The sequence below is a fragment of the Cervus canadensis genome, chromosome X, assembly GCF_019320065.1.
Source record: "Cervus canadensis isolate Bull #8, Minnesota chromosome X, ASM1932006v1, whole genome shotgun sequence".
Lineage (NCBI taxonomy): Eukaryota > Metazoa > Chordata > Mammalia > Artiodactyla > Cervidae > Cervus > Cervus canadensis.
Genome location: NC_057419.1, coordinates 115,574,744 through 115,594,970, shown reverse-complemented (window position 1 = coordinate 115,594,970; position 20,227 = coordinate 115,574,744).

Genomic DNA, 20,227 nt, shown 5'->3' with positions numbered 1-20,227 from the left:
GATAGGTGAGCCCATCTTACACCGATGGTTCCCATCCCATCCCCAGGGCTATCAGGAAGGGTGAACAGGACACACGGGAGGAGGACTTTCCGTGTTCAGTGGTTAAGAATCCTCCTTCCAATGCAGGGGACGTGGGTTCCATCTTTGGTTGGGAACTAAGATCCCACATACTGCTGGGCAACTGAGCCTGCACTCTCTAGAGCCCATGCTCCACAACGGGAGAAGACTGCACACTGCAACGAAGACCCAGAACGAAAAACACACAGGAGTTATCACTCTAACTGGGGAGGTAAGAGAAATGAGAAGGGAGGAAGCAGCCAGAAAAGGCAGCATGCAGTGAGATTTCCCAGAGGGAGGGGACTCCCTGAGTGTCACTTCTTCAGGTCAGAACTGGATCAGAAAACCTGCTGTGGCCTCAGCCCAAGGGTTATTGAAGAACAGGCTCAGCTCGGTGGGTGGGAGCACAGGCCAGGCGCTGGCTGAGGGAGCCCACATCGTGAGGCCCTAATCCGACCCCACTACCAGGAGCTCAGTCTCCGAAGCCAGCGGGGAAGCTGGCCAGCCCTTCCCGAGCCTAATCTGGCGGCCGCCACAGCTGCCACTTCCCCGGCCCGGGAGGGGCCTTCCGTCTACCCTAGGGCGACAGGGCTCATTCCAGCCCGAGAAATGCCCCAACAGCTGTGCTGGCTGCTTCCGCTGCCACCGCGACTGTTTTCCTAGAATTGACCTGAGGGATTCAGTGAAATCATTCGGAGAAACAATGATTTGATTCAATCAGAAAGTTAGTCAAACTGGTGTTTAGGCTGAAGATAGGCTCGCAGGACCGAGCCCAGGCCAGAATTCCTGACCATCTCTCTCTCCCTGCTGCTAAAGGTGGCAGGAGCTTGGAGTGAAAGGGTGACCCTGTCAGAAAAACGGCAAAAAGAAAAAAAATGAGCCACATGCATGTTTGGGCACCGCCCAATTGCTGACTGTTGTCTCATTCCTCTATCCAGTAAGTTGTCATTGATAGCAGAGCCTGTCTGGAGAACACCAGACTCCATTCTCTAGCGGATGTTAGGATCTGTGAGGGGCCATGTGATTTACAAAGAAGCAACTCTCAGGCCCACACATGGATATAGAAGATTAGTTCTGGAGCCATATTTCACTGTTTTCCTCAGTTTGTCCAAGTTCTTGGAGCCCAGGTTATCTTCAGTCTAAGAGTCTTTAAAAAAAAAACTGAATTATGCATGCATGCAAGCCAAGTTACATCAATCGTGTTTGACTCTTTGCAACCCTGAGGACCATGGCCCACCAGGCTCCTCTGTCCATGGGATTCTCCAGGCAAGAATACTGGAGTGGGTTGCCATGCCCTCCTCTGGGGGATCTTCCTGACCCAGAAATGGAACCTGTGTTTCCTGTGTTTCCTGCATTGGCAGGCAGGTTCTCTACCACTAGTGCCACCTGGAAAGCCCTAGCTGAGTTACTGTATAATATTATATAAGTTACAGGTGTACAATATAGTAATTCACAGTTTTTAAGGATTATACTCCAAAATATGGGCTGTATTCCCTGTGATGTACCATAACTCCTTGTAGCTGATCTATTTTATACAAAGTAGTTTGGACCTTTTAGTCCCCTATTTTGTCCCTCCCCCCTTCCCTCTTCCTACGGGTAACCACTAGTTTATTCTTTGTATCTGTAGGTCTGCTTTTTTGTTGTTGTTATCTTAACTAGTTTATTCTATTTGTTAGATTGCGTGTATAAGTGAGATCATACAGTATTTGTCTTTCTCTGTTTGACTTATTTCACTTAACATGCCCTCCAAGTCTGTGTTGCTTCAAATGACAGAATTTCATTCTGTTTAATGGCTGAGTAGTATTTCATTCTATTATTATGACTAATATTCCATTGCATCTTCTTATTCATTCATCTGTCGATGGACACTTGGGTTGCTTCCATATCTTGGCAATTGCAAATAATGCTGCTCTGAGCACTGTGGTGCATTTGTCTTTTCAAGTTAGTGTTTTTGGTTTTTTTGGATATATACCCAGGAGTGGAATTCCTGGGTTATATGGTAGTTCTGTTTTTATTTTTTTGATGAATTTCCATACTGTTTTCCACAGTGGCTGCCCCAGTTTGCATTCCCGCCCAGAGTGTACAAGGGTTCCCTTTTCTCCACACCCTCTCCAGCATTCGTCATTTGGCAGTTGTTTTACTGTGATGCCTGCAAGAGTCTTGTCTCCTACTCATATTCTTATAAACTCAACTCTTTCCATCTTCTTTATCCTCTACAATCTGGGTTCTCTTTGTTCCATTCGCAAAGAGGGAGTCTTCCTCTTTGAGGGAAGCCTTTCTTGGGCTTTTCCTGGTAGCTCAGATGATAAACTGTCTGCCTGCAATGCAGGAGACCCAGGTTCAATCCCTGGGTTTGGAAGATCCCCTGGAGAAGGAACTGGCAACCCACTCCAGTATTCTTGCCTGGAAAATCCCGTGGACAGAGGAGCCTAGAGTCCTCTAGAGTTCTGACAGAGCAGGCTAGAGTCGATGGGGTTGCAAAGAGTCAGACACAACTGAGCAACACTTTAAAGAAGGGCAGAGACATCCTTGGTGGTCCAGTGGTTAAGACTGTGCTTCCACTGCAGGGGGCGCAGGTTCAATCCCTAGTCAGGGAACTAAAATCCCACATGCTGCTCAATGCAGCCTAAAAATAAGGAGCTTTTTTAAAAAAGAAGAGCAAGGAGGTCTCTGTATTTATCTAAGATACTCTGACCCATTACCTGATCTCACTCTTCCATCTTAAGTGTGATCATTTTCATTTATATACTCAAGAATTCATTCTCTCACTGAGTGCTATGGTGTGCTTACTTTGTGCCTAGGCTGGGCTGGGCAGTGTGGATGTGTAAGAACACATAACACCATCAGTTTGGTAAGACAGGAGTTGGTTTGTGATGAACCCTGCTGGAGTCAACGCTACTGCATCTCCACCCCTGTTGAGAAACTGGGCAACTTGCAGGATATCATTAGGACTACAATAAGCTACTTGTATTCAACACTATTGCAGAGGACTTGATTATAGACTAAGCAAAGAAGAATGGAGATGACTCCAAGGATGTTTAACCTAAAAAATAGAAGTTCAGTCTTTTTCACTCTCCTCTTTCACTTTCATCAAGAGGCTCTTTAGTTCCTCGTTGCTTTCTGCTGTAGGGTGGTAGAAAGCATCTACCATATCTTTGCATCTGCATATCTGAGGTTATTGATATTTCCCCCAGCAATCTTGATTCCAGCTTCTGCTTCATCCAGCCCAGCATTTCTCATGATATCCTCTGCACATAAGTTAAATAAGCAGGGTGACAATATACAGCCTTGACGTACTCCTTTCCCAGTTTGGAACCAGTCTGTTGTTCCATGTCCAGTTAACTGTTGCTTCAAATAAGCTAATAGAAGCTCTGTGCATGTATTTTCATTCCCGTGATGAAATATTATACAGTGAATCTCACTTAGGAGACTTGGAGTGTCAGGACTAATATTAACAGGGTTATTCTTAGGTCTTTGGATTAAATAGGGCAAACTTGGAGTCAGACTCTTGTCAATGATATTCCCATCAAATTCCCATCCCTTTACCCACTTTACAGAAAGTCAGACTGACACCATATATGACCTTTACTATGGTCTCTGGTTACTCAGAACAGAGCGGAAGTGCTGCAGAACCCTCCTTTTAAGTGAATAGTGCTCAATCCTGAATTATCAGGAAAATCCATGGAGCCGTTGTTCTGCAGCTCCAATTGTTCTGTCTCTGTGTGTCCTCAGGCAAAGGCCAGCCATACTCCACCTCTGCTTAGAGCTCTAGAGAAATTGTAAACGAAGGCAGCCTTGGGAATAAGCTTCCTATCTCAACTCTGATGACTGGTGCCAAGAACTCCCCTCACACACTTTTGTTCCAGATTGCTTGTGTGCTGAAACCGTTGCAACTTGTCTGCCCCTGAAGGCATGATTAATTGCCTGAATTCCTTGTGGCAGACTGGATTCTGCCACTTCGTTGTTATCTCGCACACCTTTGTCCTTTGGAACTTTCTGGATTCTTTATATGTTCTTGACTCCGGCTTTGACCTTCTAGGTCCTTGACCTGTTGCCCAAGAGGCTGCCTAGTCAGTGTCTTGCTTATGGAGCCCACCTCCCACCCTGCTTAACTTCTGCTGCCCTGCCATCGTCCCCTTTCAGTGAGACTATGCCCGCTTCAGTGAGACTGTGACCATTCTGGGCACGTACAAGCCTCCCTCCTGGGAAGCCGGAGCACCAAACGACAGCTGTGTATGAGGAGTGGCTCAGTTGACAGCTGATTCCAGACATTGACAAGATCTCATTATTTTTTGCTCTTGTGTTTACATCTTTCAAGTGTGTTTGAAAAATCAAGGAAAACAATACAATTTCATTTCCCAAATTGAAATGATAATGAAATTGCCTTTTTATTTATTTAGTTTTTGTCGTTCTCATCTTTTCTCAGGCCTCTTCACACACACCCCACTACTTTCCCACCCCATCTCCCCTCCAGCTTTCTCTCCAGAAAAGCTCCACTCCATGGTAGCTGTGCCGATCACTGCTCACATGCTGTATCTTTCCAGGGCTTTCTGTCACTATCCTTTCTGTTTTTATTCATAGATGGCACAGTTAATGATGGTATCCAGGCCTATGTAGGTTTGGTTGAGATCAGACGAGATTGGGCACATTCAGGGTGGTATGGCCGTAGACTGTAGGTTTGGTTGAAAGGGCCAACGTGGCTTATTGTTTTCATAAATGTCGAGCTTTGGTTTGCAGTTACTTTTGCCCCATTCCTATGCTTTTTAGGCATCCTGTTTCCTTTGGTTGTGAAGAAATGTGATTTAGTCCAGTGGAAGAACACTGAGTGCCTACTACGTCTCGGGCATCCTTAGAAGAGTGGAGCTTCACTCTTAACCCGGGAGCCCATGTGGGGAGAGACATGTCCTAAGAGAGGGGAAAGGGCTGTGAAAGTTCACAGGCTTGTGACTTGTTTTCCCCACCTGTGACCATCTCACTTCTGCTCCCATTTTAAAGTCCTGACTCCTTAGGCTTGATTGTGAAAGTCGCTCAGTAGTGTCTGACTCTTTGTGACCCCATGGACTATACAGTCCTGGAATTCTCCAGGCCAGAATACTGGAGTAGGTAGCTGTTCCCTTCTCCAGGGTATCTTCCCAACCCAGGGATCGAACCCAGGTCTCTCCTGCATTGCAGGCAGATTTTTTACCAGCTGAGCTACTGGGGAAACTGACATTGTGCTATTTTCTCTGTTTTTATTTCTTTGTTGCCAGTACCAGCCTCCTCTGTCCATGGAATTCTCCAGGCAAGAATATTGGAGTGGGTTGCCACTTCCTTCTCCAGGGGAACATCCTGACCCAGGGATCAAACCCAGGTCTCCTGCATTGCACTCAGATGCTTTACCGTCTGAACCACCAGGGAAACACACTCCATACCTTTACCTACGGTTTTTTCAGAGGCTCAGTCCTCTGTCTTTGCCTTTCTTTCTCCCTACATTCATGTCGAGATCTCACAGACTGTCACTGCCATGAGGAAAGCTTCAGTGTCTCCAGCCCAGACCTGTCTCCTGAGTTCTAGTTCAAAGGTCTTGTGGACATTCCTGTAGGTGTGTGTTGCCAACCTTCTGACCTCAGACAATTCCATCACCATCATCTCTCAGTCATCTGTATATCAAATAAGTTGGCAACTTTTCTTGATTCTGTTGCAGATCCAAAAATACAGAGTTGGCAGCAACCTTAGACATTATCTAGTATGAAGTGTACATTTTCTCAGAGAGTTGGAGAGTCAGAAATAAGGTTGAGACTAGCAACCAGATTCAAAGATCCTTAAACTTTCACTTTTTAAACATCATACTACCCTAAAGCACTGATGAAGTTCATAGGCTCCAGAAACAAGGGACTGGGTTCAAGTCTCTACCTAGTTATTTCATTTTCTAGCTTTGATCTTGGGAGCAGCTTAATCTCTCTATCTCATTTGTAAAATGGAAATAATTATACCTTACCTTAAGGTATTGTTGTTAGAATTAAGTGAAAAAAAATCACAGAGTACTGTTAAACATTGGCTTGAGTGTGTCATCTTGCTTCCAGTACTCTTCTCAAAGTTTCCATACTCTGTTACTCTTACCTAGCCTTCCTAATATGGAAACTTTAGACTCAAAAGTCTTTTCCTGCTCTGAATTCTATTACCTTAACCTTTTAAGAAATTCAAATCAAACCATAATTTCAACACATTTTGAAAAAGAGAGTTTCTGTAAATGTTAATACCTCGGATTAGAACAAAGAAAGGTAAAACAGAACCCATTAGTAAGTACTTATAGGGTAACTTTCAAAATGATCCTTTGTTAAGTTTGAGAGAGAAGTGAAAACCACCGTAGTCTAGACTTAGGTCATATGGGAAAGAGTTGGCTGATTGGTTTCCTTGTGGGGTTGGGGGCCATAGGATCATACTATATATCCTAGTTAACAACGTGTTTATGTTTTCATTTAATAAAATACCTTGGTCATATATTGTCAATGAGAAATATCCCTTTTGACTCTGGTATATATGTAGATTTGTTGTTTAGCCACTGAGTTGTGTCCAACTTGTTTGTGACCCCATGGACAGTAGCCCACCAGACTCCTCTGTCCATGGGATTTCCCAGGCAAGTAAACTGGAGTGGGTTGACATTTCCTTCTCCAGGGGATCTTTTTTTGGCTTCCCAGGTGGCTCAGTGGCGAAGAATCCATCTGCCGAAGCAGGAGACACAGGAGATGTGGGTTCAATCCCTGGGTCAGGAAGATCCCATGGAGGAGGAAATGGTAACCCACTTCAGTATTCTTGCCTGGAAAATTCCATGGACAGAGGAGTCTGGTGGGCTACACTAAAGAGTTGGACACAACTGAGTGAGCACATGTGTGTAGATTTACTAGAGAAACCCTAAGAGACTGGAGAATGCAGGATGAGAATAGAGTTCATGAACTAGTGGAGTGTCTAAAGGAGTGGGAATAATCTTGGAGCCACTGAGAAAGGGCTGGAACAGCTGAAATCTTTCTGCATGTGGAGAGGACAGAGGGAGGAAAGCCAGAGGGAGAAACTTGGCTAAGAACCCATGGGTCTAATTTCCCTGCTGATTGCCTAACCTGAAAAACTTCAAACCTCAGAAACTGCTTTCTAAGATAGTATCTTTTAAAATCACCTCCAGGGATAGCCCTTCTTTGTCTAGTTACCTTCTATTGTTAGAGACCAAAGAACTTCAGAGATATCTGTATACAGATGAAGAAACTGAGGCCCACAGCACAGAGGGAGTTACTCAATGTCCCTCCAATTGTTCAGTCCACCACGGAACATGCTAATGTGCGTGCCAAGTCGGTTTAGTCGTGTCTGACTCTTTGTGACCCCATGGACTGTAGCCCGCCAGGCTCCTCTGTTCATGGGGATTCTCCAGGCAAGAATACTGGAGTGGGTAGCCGTTCCCTCCCCCAGGGGATCTTCCCGACACAGGGATCAAACCCGGGTCTCTTATGTCTCCTGCATTGCAGGCAGGTTCTTTACCACTCGAGCCGCCTGGGAAGCCCTTATCATCATCATGGGACAGTGAGCACGATTTACCTGCCTTTTGTGTGGAGAGGGCACAGATGAATCATTCATACTGTCATACACATACCTAAAGAAATTAAGATGTGTGCCGTTAAGACAAAGAACCAAAAGCTTGATTTTTTTCTTCTTTAAAAGGTGGGAGTTGCAGGCCTACTTTGCTTGACCTTTTTGGCTTTGATAAAGGCAACCTTGATTCATGATGCATGAGCCTGGGTCTTTGAAACCGTTAAGAAATGGTTTGTTCATTGAACATGCAAACAAATTACTTTCCAAGGGCTGGAATTTAAACTGACATTAAGCTCTGAGAACATCTGTATTTAATTATACATAAAGGCTAGAAAAGAATTTAGAACCTTAAAATAGTAAAATTAAAAGAGAAGTCCCACCTATGCAAATAATTTATTTCATTGCAACGCTACCCTTTAGTTTTGCCATCATTTGTCTATATTAGCTGTGCTGGCTTTACCAATATTTCCAGGGCAGCCCTGGAATATAAGCTTAGATTGGAAACCAGCAGTTAGAGCAGCTCTCAGGGCAGGCTGATGCCATAGCGCCAGGGAGTGTGTTGGCTTCTAACAAAGTTTCCCCTTGGTGGGAAGAATACTAATGAAATACTGTGTTGGCCAAAATGTTCGTTCAAGTTTTTGTAAGATGTTATGGAAAAATGCAGACGAACTTTTTGACCAACCCGATACAATCTGTATACAATTTGGAAGGAACACAGGCAAGAAAGCAGAGATTTGGATCCTAAATCTCATGTAGGGCAGAATCTGACTCTTCTCCACTCTTGCCCCCAGCTTCCTTATCAAAAGTGAAAGACTTGGATCCAATGATCAAGTCGGAAGAAAAGGGGGAGAATGTGAAATGAAAAGTGTGAATCAAATATAAATGGCTTGATTATCTCTAAATGCCCCTGACCATCCCCGCCCCCCAACACACATAAGAGTGTGCCCACACTAGTTTTCCCCTCAATTGAGCAGAGCCTGGAATTGTGAATAGCCCAGAGGACTCAGTATTCAGAGTCTCATCCCAGCTGTAACTCTTTCCCTCTCTGGCTTTCAGTTTCCCCATCTGTAAGTGAGGGAGTTGGCTTCTCATTGGTTCCTCATCTGGAGTGCGCATTAGCCATCCATCCCTGATGGATGAAAGCAGAATTTTCCCTGCCACAGGGCCCCGCAGTCCTGGGTGTTTTAAATGGCCTCCCAGGTGGTTCTGAGGTGGACTTCTACCTTGGTGTCATGCCTAGCCAGTCCTTGTAGGCCCTCTCTGTCATTTTGGGAGATGAGTGAGAATTTTACCTAGATCCTTTTCAGACACTGTGTGCCCCGTGACTGTCACTCTTGTAGTACAAGGATTAGCCTAACGCTATATCCAGTTCGCTCCTTCCCAGCAGTCTCTTCAAAGGAATGGAGGTGTGCCTTGGGCAGAAGGAGAGGATGCACAGAGGCACCCTCTGTGGAGTCACGGCATGGCCAATTGCCAGGACCCTGCTCTTAAGTCCCCATTTGTTGCCCATGTGGGGCTTTCTTGAACCACACAGGAACCAGATTAAATTAATTGATTCCTGGCTTTAAAAAAATCCCTTCTCTGGTGGGATGCATGCTGCTTATCAAGATGTGCTCAGGAAGCCGGTGCCAGCTTGAATTCTTTGTATTGAGAAAGCCAGGGCTTTTGTGTTGATTCAGAGGTGAATATGGTGGGGAAGGGGGGGTGGGCGGTGGACAGCCCATTGCCTGCTTTTCTCTCCTTGTGGATTTAGCAAACATGGAGCATTCTGGGCCAAATGTGCTTGCCCAGTGGGAACAAGAAGGCACTGGGGGGTGGCTCAAGCTGGATATTACAGACTGCCTAGCATAGTGCAGACACAGAAAGTCCAACCAGTGAGCGCTGCTGTGGTTATTTTCATAGCAGCTCAGGCAGGAGAGAGAACCTGAATCCAGAACCAAGGGCAGAAGACCAGGATGTAACCCCAGCTGTTCTTGCCTTACAAATCCATAACCCTTGCCTTCCCTCGTTTCCTGGTTTTTAAAGTAAGAGGGCTGGACTAATCAATTATTTTCAAACTTGGACCCTTGGGATTCTGAAGATGTATCCAGAGGGCTTCCTCAAGGGGCATGGAAGGTGGGGAGGAGGCTGAGCATGCAGAACTCAGACCCTCCAATCCACCCCCTAGAGCCCCCAGGCTTTGCACAACTCTCAGTTACAGCATAGTGACTTTTTTCTCAGACTTTTCCATATCAGGACTTTTTTACACTTAGTCACTGAGGCTCAAAGGCGGTTTTATTTATATGGCATGTATCTATTGGTATTGACTGTATTTGAATTTAAAACTAAGCAATTTTCAAAAACATGCATTAACTCTAGTTCAGTTCAGTTCAGTTGTGTCTGACTATTTGTGACCCCATGGACTGAAGCATGCCAGGCCTCCCTGTCCATCACCAATTCCTGGAGTTTACTCAAACTCACGTCCATTGAATCGGTGATGCCATCCAACCATCTCATCCTCTGTTGTCCCCTTCTCCCACCTTCAGTCTTTCCCAGCATCAGGGTCTTTTCAGATGACTCAGTTCTTTGCATTAGGTTGCCAAAGTATTGGAGTTTCAGCTTCAGCATCAGTCCTTTCAATGAATATTCAGGACTGATTTCCTTTAGGATGGACTGGTTGGATCTCCTTGCAGTCCAACACCACAGTTCAAAAGCATCAATTCTTTGGCACCCAGCTTTCTTTGTAGTCCAACTCTCACATCCATACTGGAAAAACTATAGCCTTGACTAGACAGACCTTTGTTGTTAAAGTAATGTCTCTGCTTTTTAATATGCTGTCTAGGTTGGTCATAACTTTTCTTCCAAAGAATAAAAGTCTTTTAATTTCATGGCTACAGTCACCATCTGCAGTGGTTTTAGTATTCTCTCTAAGAATACGTCTATTACATATTAGCATAAAATTTTTAAGAAAATAAACTGACTTCCAAAGGAAAAAAAAATAATGACAATGTTTTATATTTTGTAAATCTCTTTGATATCTGGCTTTATAGAAGACAGAATCTCATATCAGCTTCTGCATTCCATTTCTCATAATATGTTACTTTGGTCAAAGGATATGAAGAAAATATAGCCTCATACAGCCATATATTTGTTAAAGGGGGACATCAGGGACCCTGGAGTGGGTCTTGAGGACTACCAGTGTCATCCTGCCACATGGAGAACTGCTGCTTTACATGAATAGTGTTCTGTGGAGCTGCACGCTGCCCATCCTGGGGCCAGTAAATGGCAGCTCTGCTCTCATCCCCTTTCCCTTCACCCCACCCCCTCTTCAAATCAAAGAAGCTCAGTTGTTGTGTGTTTATATACTGGAGTCATTGGGAGATTTTTGTTTGAAAAGAGGGTTGTGCTTCTAAAAGTATTTGAAATCCACCCACATAAAGTCTTAGGTTACTGAAGATCCAAGGATCTGATAGGTGACAGGGATCATTGAGATGCTTTCCCCAGGCTTCCTCTCCCCCAGGAGAGCCTCTCGGGCTTTGAAGAGGGGCGTTTGGGATCGTGTCTCAGCTCTTTCGGGATGGTGGCACGTCATCTTGGCAAGTGACAGTCTCAGCTCAGGAAAGTGGCACTGTGTAGCTTGAAAGATTTAAGGCTGCTTCCGAGTGGCGCTCACCTGCCCAGGGAGTGATATAGGCTGGAGGAGGAGGGGATTCAATGTTGGTAGAACTGTCTCATTACTACAGGGGAGAGACAAACCGTAAGGGCAGGTTTCCGTGATATACTTATATGCCATCATCTTTAGAACTCAACATTCATCATTATTATTTATTTCCTAGGTATCTGTCAGATCTTTATTCCAAGGGACAGAAGCTGGTGCCAAATATCATGGGATCTAAGTGCCCTCACAACCCATTGACACGTCTTCCAATTTCTCGTCTAATAGAGAAGGCCGTGCTGTTCTTTCCATGACTGTCAGAGTCGTTATTGATTTCATGTCATTTCTTTCATAAAATCACCTCCTGGGTTTTGCAGGGTTTGGCTCTTATAGCTGAGAATGCACTCCTCCCACTTCTCTGGTGGGCAAGATGCTGTGAATTCTATTGATGTGGGTCAGGTGAATGGTTTCACAGTCTACCTGCATGCTTTCCCCTTTAGGTTGTGAGCATGTGCAGAGGCACTCCCAGAGCTGTGGCAGGACCCTCCTCTTTGTCCTCATTTGCTTTGTTTCTGCCACCAGCCTAAGCATTAATTAAGGGGCCCAGTGCCTAATGCCCAGCAATGGGGTCAATCATTTGGGCTAATTGGGTGTCTCCAATTTAATGGAACTCTTCTCTTGGAGTAAGAAATAAAATTGAATCTCTGGGAGAAATTGGAACCCTTGTAATTTGCTGGTGGGAATGTAAAATGGTGCAGCTGCTGTGGAAAAATGGTTTGGCAGTTCCTCAAAAAGTTAAACATAGAATTACCATATGACCCAGCAATTCCACTGCCAGGTATATACCCAAGAGAAATGAAAACATACATCGGCACATTGAAGAACTTATACATGAATGTTGATGGCAGCATTAACCCTGATAGTAGAAAAGGTTGGAGGAGAATGAATACATGTATATGTGTGGCTGAATCCCTTCACTGTTGACCTGAAACCGTCAGAGCATTGTTAATCAGCTAGACCCCAACACAAAATGTTTTTGGTGTGAAAAAAAGATTCAGATTGTGGTCTCTCAAAATTTTCAAGAAACAATTAAAAAGTTAAGGCAACCCAAAGACTCATCAAAGGATGAATGAATAAACAAAATGTGATGCATCTATACAATGGAATATTGTTCAGCCATAAAAAGGAATGAAGTGCTGATGCAAGCTGTACCATGAGTGAACCTCAAAAACATTATGCTAAGTCAAAGAAACCAGACTAAAAGGGCCATGTATTGTATGATTCCACTCATATGAATTATCCAGAATAGGCAGTTCCTTAGGGACAAAAAGGACGTTGGTGATTGCCAGGAGCTGAGGGGAGCAGGGGGGAGAAAGAATGACTACTGAATGGGTACAGGGTTTCCTTTGGGAACTAGAGACAGGTGGTGGTTGCACAAGTGAATGTACTAAATTCTCCTGAATTGTATACTTCAAAATGGTTAATTTCATGTTAATTTCATCTCAACTAAAAAATATGCCAGACAAACAGGACACCTGAATCCCTGGCTGCTGCCCTCTCTTAGGCTAGTTTGAATATTTGTGGACTCAAGAGCCTCATCCTCCACCAGGATTCCTCCCCAGTGGAAAATGAGCTGACCACAGCCTGTTGGTGCTTTTCGTATTTGTGTCTGTTCAGCTACTACAGCTACTATTTATGATGCATGGTTTTCCTCACTACTGTCCTCACCATTTGCTCATGGAAGTCAGAGACAGTGGGTTGCTCATTCTTGCATTCCCAGTGTCTCAGCACATTCCTGGCACATAGGAGACACTCAATAGATGTTTGTTGGGTGAATAATTGGTCGTTTTGTTGTATCTTCTTGTTCATCTCCACGATGTACCCCCATGGTACTAGTCATAGATGTACCATAGCTGATGGCAAATGCTCAGGGCAGACTGTGGGTTTGTCTAGTGGGTAGGGATGATGTTGTTTAGATATATTTAATTTATGTATTTACTTTGGATGGCCATACACTGGGATATTATTTGGCCATGAAAAGGAATGCAGTACTGTTACATGTTTCAAGGATGAACCTTGAAAACATTATGCTAAGTCAAAGAAGCCAGTGACAAAAGGCATTGCGTTGGATGATTCCATTTACTTGAAATGTCCAAAATAAGAAAATCCATAGAGACAGAGGGGGCTTCCCTGGTGGCTCAGTCAGTAAAGAATCCGCCTGCAATGCAATAGCCTGCGAGCAATGCAGGAGAGCTGGGTTCGATCCCTGGGTCAGGAAGATCCCCTGGAGAAGGAAATGGCAACCCACTCCAGTATTCTTGCCTGGGAAATCCCATGGTCAGAGGAGCCTGGTGGGCTACATACAGTCCATGAGGTTGCAAGAGTCAGACACGACTTAGCGACTAAATCACCAACCACCCTAGAGACAGAAAGTAGATCAGTGGTGGTCAGAGTATGAGTAGGGGGACATGGGGTGACAGCTACCATTTTTGAGATGATGGAAAAGTTTTAAAAATTGAGTGTAGTGATGACTCCACATATCCATGACTATACTAACAACCACTGATTTGTACCCTTTAAAATAGGTGAATTATGTGGTATGTGAGTTATATCTCAATAAATCTGTTAAAATCTAGATATAGGTCAGAAAAGTAAAGAATAACATTTGAATCAAAGGCAAATGTTCTCTTGTTTTGGAAAAGATCTCCTTCCCAAACCTAAAATAACTACCCTGATATATATTCAAAGGGTTTCTCTAGAGAAAGATTTCTTTACACTGGGCTTCCCTTCCAGCAGCAGCTCATGTGGGTTTCCAGATCTTTACCTACCTGATGAGGGGTTGAGCACAGAGTAATTCAAAGCCAGAATGTGAAAGGCAACTGTCAACGGTTGGGCAGTTGGAGATTGGTCAGAATGTGTGCACTGGAAAACCGCGATTTGGTTTCCACAAACCCAGCTGCCTGGTGATTTTTCCGCTGCCTGCAGGATACCCACTGCCCACCTCCCTAACCCACATCGATCAGGATGAATGAGCAAGTAACCTGATGATGTGCCAGTTGGGCAATTAGCGATTCAGCGAGTCCAGCTTCAAATGAGCAGTTCCAAACTCTTCTTCTGACTCTTGGGGACTGCCCACTTCAGGAAGAGACACTGATCTGCTGCCATGGGGCTACCATTGTGGGGCTGAGGTGGGACTCCTTGAGGGTAGCTCTGCTTATGGAGATGAGCACTGCCTAGGGCTGTATGCAGACTTCAGCTGGATCCCTTGTGTGCAGACACCAAGAAATCACAGCACCCACAGCATCATCCCACTTAGCTGACAGCTCATATGCCCTTAGTTCCAAGATGGGCATATATGTGTGTGTGTGTGTGTGTGTGTGTGTAAAATTTAAAATATTGATATACATGATTTAAATGAATTTTGCTAAAAATAAGGAAATATAGGTATAATAGCAGAAAGAACCCCCTCACCTCCACTCTGCTGTGAGGGAGGAGAGAGAGACACAGAGAGCACTGATCTGCCTGCCAACCTCTTTTCCTCACAGGCTACTGGCCCACCCACTGCCACATGATTTATGCCCTAGGGGAACAGCATAGCTGTGGTAAAGATTTACACTAGGTTTTCATCTTCAAATGAGCTACAACCTCTCTTCCTTGTGTATTCAAGTGCTTGGCACTCATAGCCTGCACGTTTATTCTGAAATTCAAAATGAAAAATGGTCCCTTGAGAAGCTTGAAGAGCAACACACAACACATCACTTCCAAGCATGCTGCCAGTCTGTACAGAAACTAGAGGGCAAACTCCACTCTCAGTGCTGGTCTGGTGTGCCCAGAGAGAGTATACACATTGACTCTTTCCATGTGTGCACCTTGTGGAGGTGTGGGACACAGTGCAGTAGGGAAGGCATAGGATTTGGAGTTAGGGCAATGGGTTGATTTGCAAATTGTACAAACAGCACATATAACTCAATATCAAAAAAAATCTGATCAACAAATGGGCAGAAGACCTCAACAGACATTTCTTCAAAGAACACACAGATGGTCAACAGGCACGTGAAAAGATGCTCCACATCACTAATTATTAGAGAACTGCAAATCAAAACTACAGTGAGCTATCACCTCACACTGATCAGAATGGCCACCATCAAACAGTCTACAGATAACAAATGCTGGAGAGGGTGTGAAGAAAAGGGAACCTTGCTATCCCATGGAAATGTAAATTGGTACAGCCACTATGTAGAACAGTATGGAGGTTCCTTAAAAAAAATAAAAATACAGTTTCCATGTGATCCAGCAGTCCCACTCTTTGGCATATATACAGAAAAGACAAAAACTCTAATTTGAAAGATACATGCACTCCCGTATTCATAGCAGCACAATTTACAACAGCCAAGACATGGAAGTAACCTAAATATCCATCAGCAGATGAAAGGATAAAGAAGATGTGGTATAGATACATATCGGAATATTACTCTGCCACAAAAATAATGAAATATTGCTATTTGCAGCAACATGAATGGACCTAGAGATTATCATTCCAAAGTGAAATAAGTCAGACAGAGAAAGACAAATATTATATGCCATCACTTATATGTGAAATCTAGAAAATAATACAAATGAACCTATATACAAAACAGAAACATACTCACAGACATAGAAAACACACTTATGGTTACCAAAGGGGAAGGTGGGGAGGGATGAACTAGGAGTGTGGGATTAAGAGATACAAACTGCTATATATAAAACAGATAAACCGTAGGGATTTACTATGTAACACAGTGAACTATATTCAGCACCTTGTAATAAACTATAATGGAGTATAATCTGAAATATATCATAAATCAGTTAGACTTCAAAAAAAGATTAGAAGTCAGGGCATATTGAATATTCTCATCTCAGCGCCTTCACTTATTAGATACATGATTTTGAGCAAGTAATTGTTTGAGCTTCACCTACTTTACCTATAAAAAGATAAGAATGATGCCTCCTCATAGGTATAGTACAGCTTAGTGGCCAATGAGCTTGGGTGCTGGCATCCTACAACTCTGGATTTGAGTGATTAGTTGTGCCAGTCCCTCTGGGGCTCAGTGATCATCTGTACAATGAGTATAGACTTCTGCTTGGGATGAAATGAGACAATTCCTGTAAAGTGCATGGTGTCTGGCATGTAGGACATACTCATTATTTAAGAGCTAATAGTATGATTGTTACTGTTTGTCATTTAGGTATAATTTCCAAGATTTCTAGAAAAGATAACTCTGTGTACTCTCCCAGATGTTCTGGCACACTTGTCCCATATTTTGGATTTGTGGGGGCAGAGACACTCATGTTGTTTTTGTTACCTGGTTTTGAAACTTCAGGTAAGACATGAAACTGAGATTTCTGCTATAAAAGAAAATCAGCTTCCTCATGAAAACAGAGGCTTTGTCCTAACAATGGTGCTACATCTTCACATTTGGAAAGGTGTCCAAAGTCCACAAAAATGTCGAACTGATCATGAATTTTCAAAAAGTGGTGCATACATCAATAGCACCAAGCCAAATCCATTAATAAACGGGGAGTCTCTAGGGTAGTCCTGGACCTTTTGATTTGTCACATTGATAGAGACTAGCAAGGTCTATGTGGGCAAGAACAGCAGTGGCTTAAAGTCTTCAACAGAGGTTTTTTCCCTTGAGAATCCAGTTTACTTTCCATGTTGTGGACAGATCCAATCAGTCAACACAGATGTATAACAGTGGAATCCATTAGTCCAATGTTTCTCTTACTTCATCCCAAACATCTGGACAGTGAGGAATACTTTTCATTTATTTTAAAATTAAAATGGTTGGTTTTAGTAAATTCAGCAGGTTTTATTGAGTGCCTGGTTTGTGCCATCTGTCAGATATTACTGGAGATACCAAGGAGGTCACAATTTTGAGAAAAGTGAGACTGACGGGTTTGAAGCAACCAAAGACATTTGGAGGGCTGAGATTCGAACACAGTTCTGTCAGCTCCGAAGCCTGGGCTGGCTCTGGTTCCCACTTTGTTCAGGGCTGGCTTGAGGACAGTTGTGAATGACCCAAGCCAGTGGCTCCTACCACACTTCGATGTCGGCAGAGCTGGAAGTTCCTTGATGAAAGCAGGTGACACATGTCCGGGATGGAACATTCCACGTGTCACTACTGTCTGATCCTCTTAATGACTTGGCTGAATATTTCCTGAGAATGATCTCGATTCTTACTTTAGCACTTGCCAAATCCTTGCTCGTTAGGGACTTTGTCATGCTCTGTGTTTTAAACATGTGAAAATGTGAATGAAGCAGTTCTGTGTCACCTTGGCAGCTTGCCATTCTTTGTCTGTGTCAGCATCCAGTATTTGGGATTCAGTAGAGTAGCAGTCTCTTGTGAAGCAGAATGTAAAGGGCACAGTGGAAATCTTCCCTGAGGATTTGAACTAGTCTGAGATAGCATTCGTTGTGGATCTTCCAGATCCCCAAATCTGAAATACAGAGACAAAATGAGATAAAATAAACCATAGAAATACACACATGCATGCAGATTTATGTTTATGTTCTAAGTGAAACTTTTGCTGACTCTTATTATCAGAAAGCAAGCACTGTTATACCCAGAACATTTCTAAGGGATTCAATGGTCTATGCTTCCTTGGAAGCAAAAGTATATGTATGATCAAACTGAAGAAACACATTACTGAAACCTAACATACAAATACAGATGTTTACATCTGGGGAATTCAAAAACACATTCAAAAATCACTGTCGGCTTTTTAAAAGAAGCAGACTCACAGATAGAACAAATTAGTGGTTACCAGTGGGGAGTGGAGGGAGGGGATGGATAGGGGAGAGGGAGTGGGAGGTACCAACTATTGGGGGTAAGATGGGCTGAACAATTTATTGTACAACATGGGGGAATGTAGCCAACGTTTTGTAATAACTGTAAATGGAAAGTAACCTTTAAAATTATATACATGTTTTTTTAAAAAAACTTTTAAGAAATACTGTCAACTTTCAGTTGATGGAGTCAGCCTGCATCTGTGCACCCCGTTTTATAATTCAAACAGTGCCCACACATCATGAGTCAGAATGCATCTCAGGAGGAAAGACAAGCCAGGTTTTCTTTAATGACCTCTCTCTCTCTCTCTTTTTTTTTTTTTTGGTTTGCTTTGTTTGTTTAAATGGCAAACTGTTCCTTTCACTCCTTTGTGAATGACTGCATTGTCAAGTAGGTGCTTCAGAGATGCTTCAGAAAGAATGTGTCTTGGCATAGCCAAGGACAAGGTACAGCCAGATCCATTTCCCAAGAAAACAAGAATCCCACGGCCTCCAGGTTCTTAATTAGATCAGCGCTAGAGGGCACTCTTATGATGCCAAAATGGGAGGATTTTACTAAAAACTGAGGGACAGGGGTCGGGGTGAGCGGACAGAGCCGTTGCTATAAAGATAGCTGACAACAAACAGCTTAGGGAAGACCTCTGCGACTGAGAGCATTGCCTGTCTCGCCAACAGATAAGAAAACACTCTGAAAAAGACTGTAGTCATCTTCCTCATCAGATCCACTTTGTGCTTGGTGTTTTGGCAATACGGAGCCCAGGCACTGGGCATTATTTCTCACAAGGGAAAGGACAGAGGAATCGCTGATTGTTACCACGTGATGTAGTCAATGTGCGTGTAGGCAGAAAACAGCCTGAGAGAGCAGCTTAGGAAAATGTGTTTACAATTTCATAGCTACTAGAAAGGAAGAATTGAAATTCTTGGGGGTCTGTTAGGGCTATTTTCCCAGTCTTTTGCAGCCCTTGCCCTTTGACTTGCTCCGAAGGGGTATGTGGCTGTATGTGGAGGCACAGATACCTGCTTGCCTGATGGTGGATGCGGGGTGGGTAGTACACCAGCAGGGAAGGGGACCTGTAGATCTGGGGTCAGGTCTTAGCCTTGCCACTAAGGTGTTCTGTGATCTGCAGCAAGTCTTCAGAGACTCGGGGGTCAAGAAGGTTGTGTAGCAGCATTAACTGCAACACTAATGATCTCTAAAAGATCATCCAAAAAATTAACTAAATGAAAGATAATCCAAAGACTAAATAAAAGATCACCCCTCAGAGACTGTGATTGATTGATCGGTGGTGATAGAAAGACCTTTGAAACCACTTGTTTATAGCAGCCACCTGAATTCTGAATCCCACCTTGGGTTAGAGAATGACTCCATGCTGTTGATAGAGATGGTACTAGAAGGAGCTGACAGCCCAGAGCAGCTGATCTGCCCATATTGGTCATTCTTTGAGGTGTGACCACCCAGTCCAAATACACCCTCAGAGAGTGACCGCAATTCAGCCATCAGTAGTTCCCCCCAAACTGGCTTATTACATTCAGTTTAAAAAAAACGTCACTCAGTTGTGTCCGACTCTCTTTTACTCCATGTACTATACAGTCCATGGAATTCTCCAGGCCAGAATACTGGAGTGGGTAGCCTTTCCCTTCTCCAGGGGAATCTTCCCAACCCAAGGATTCAACTCAGGTCTCCTGCATTGCAGGTGAATTCTTTACCAGCTGCGTCACAAGGGAAGCCCAGTCACACCTAATTTACATGCTGGGCACTGGCCAGAAGGTCACAATCATGTGCAAGTGCAGTTCCCTGAAGACCCAAGGGAGGTCTGGAGACATAATTGAAAGAGTGGGCCACTGAAGACAAACTTGTCCACTCAGCCTTTGGCCCCCAAAGTCTCTTAGAGCAATGCAAGAGTGTTTCTTTCAGCCTCAGTTGGTTCAGAACCCAGACTCTATTCATAGGTTCCAGACTGAGTCAGATTCATTATAAAGTCTTAAAATGTTCTAATGAACAACGGCCTTTGGGTAAGCCCCTAGTCCAACATCCTCACTGCAGATAGGGAACCCAAGAGCCATCTTCCCCTTTGGAGAGTGGGCTTAAAGGGGTCACAGAGCAGCTGCCATTTATATACACATATGTATATGTATAACTAAATCACTTTGCG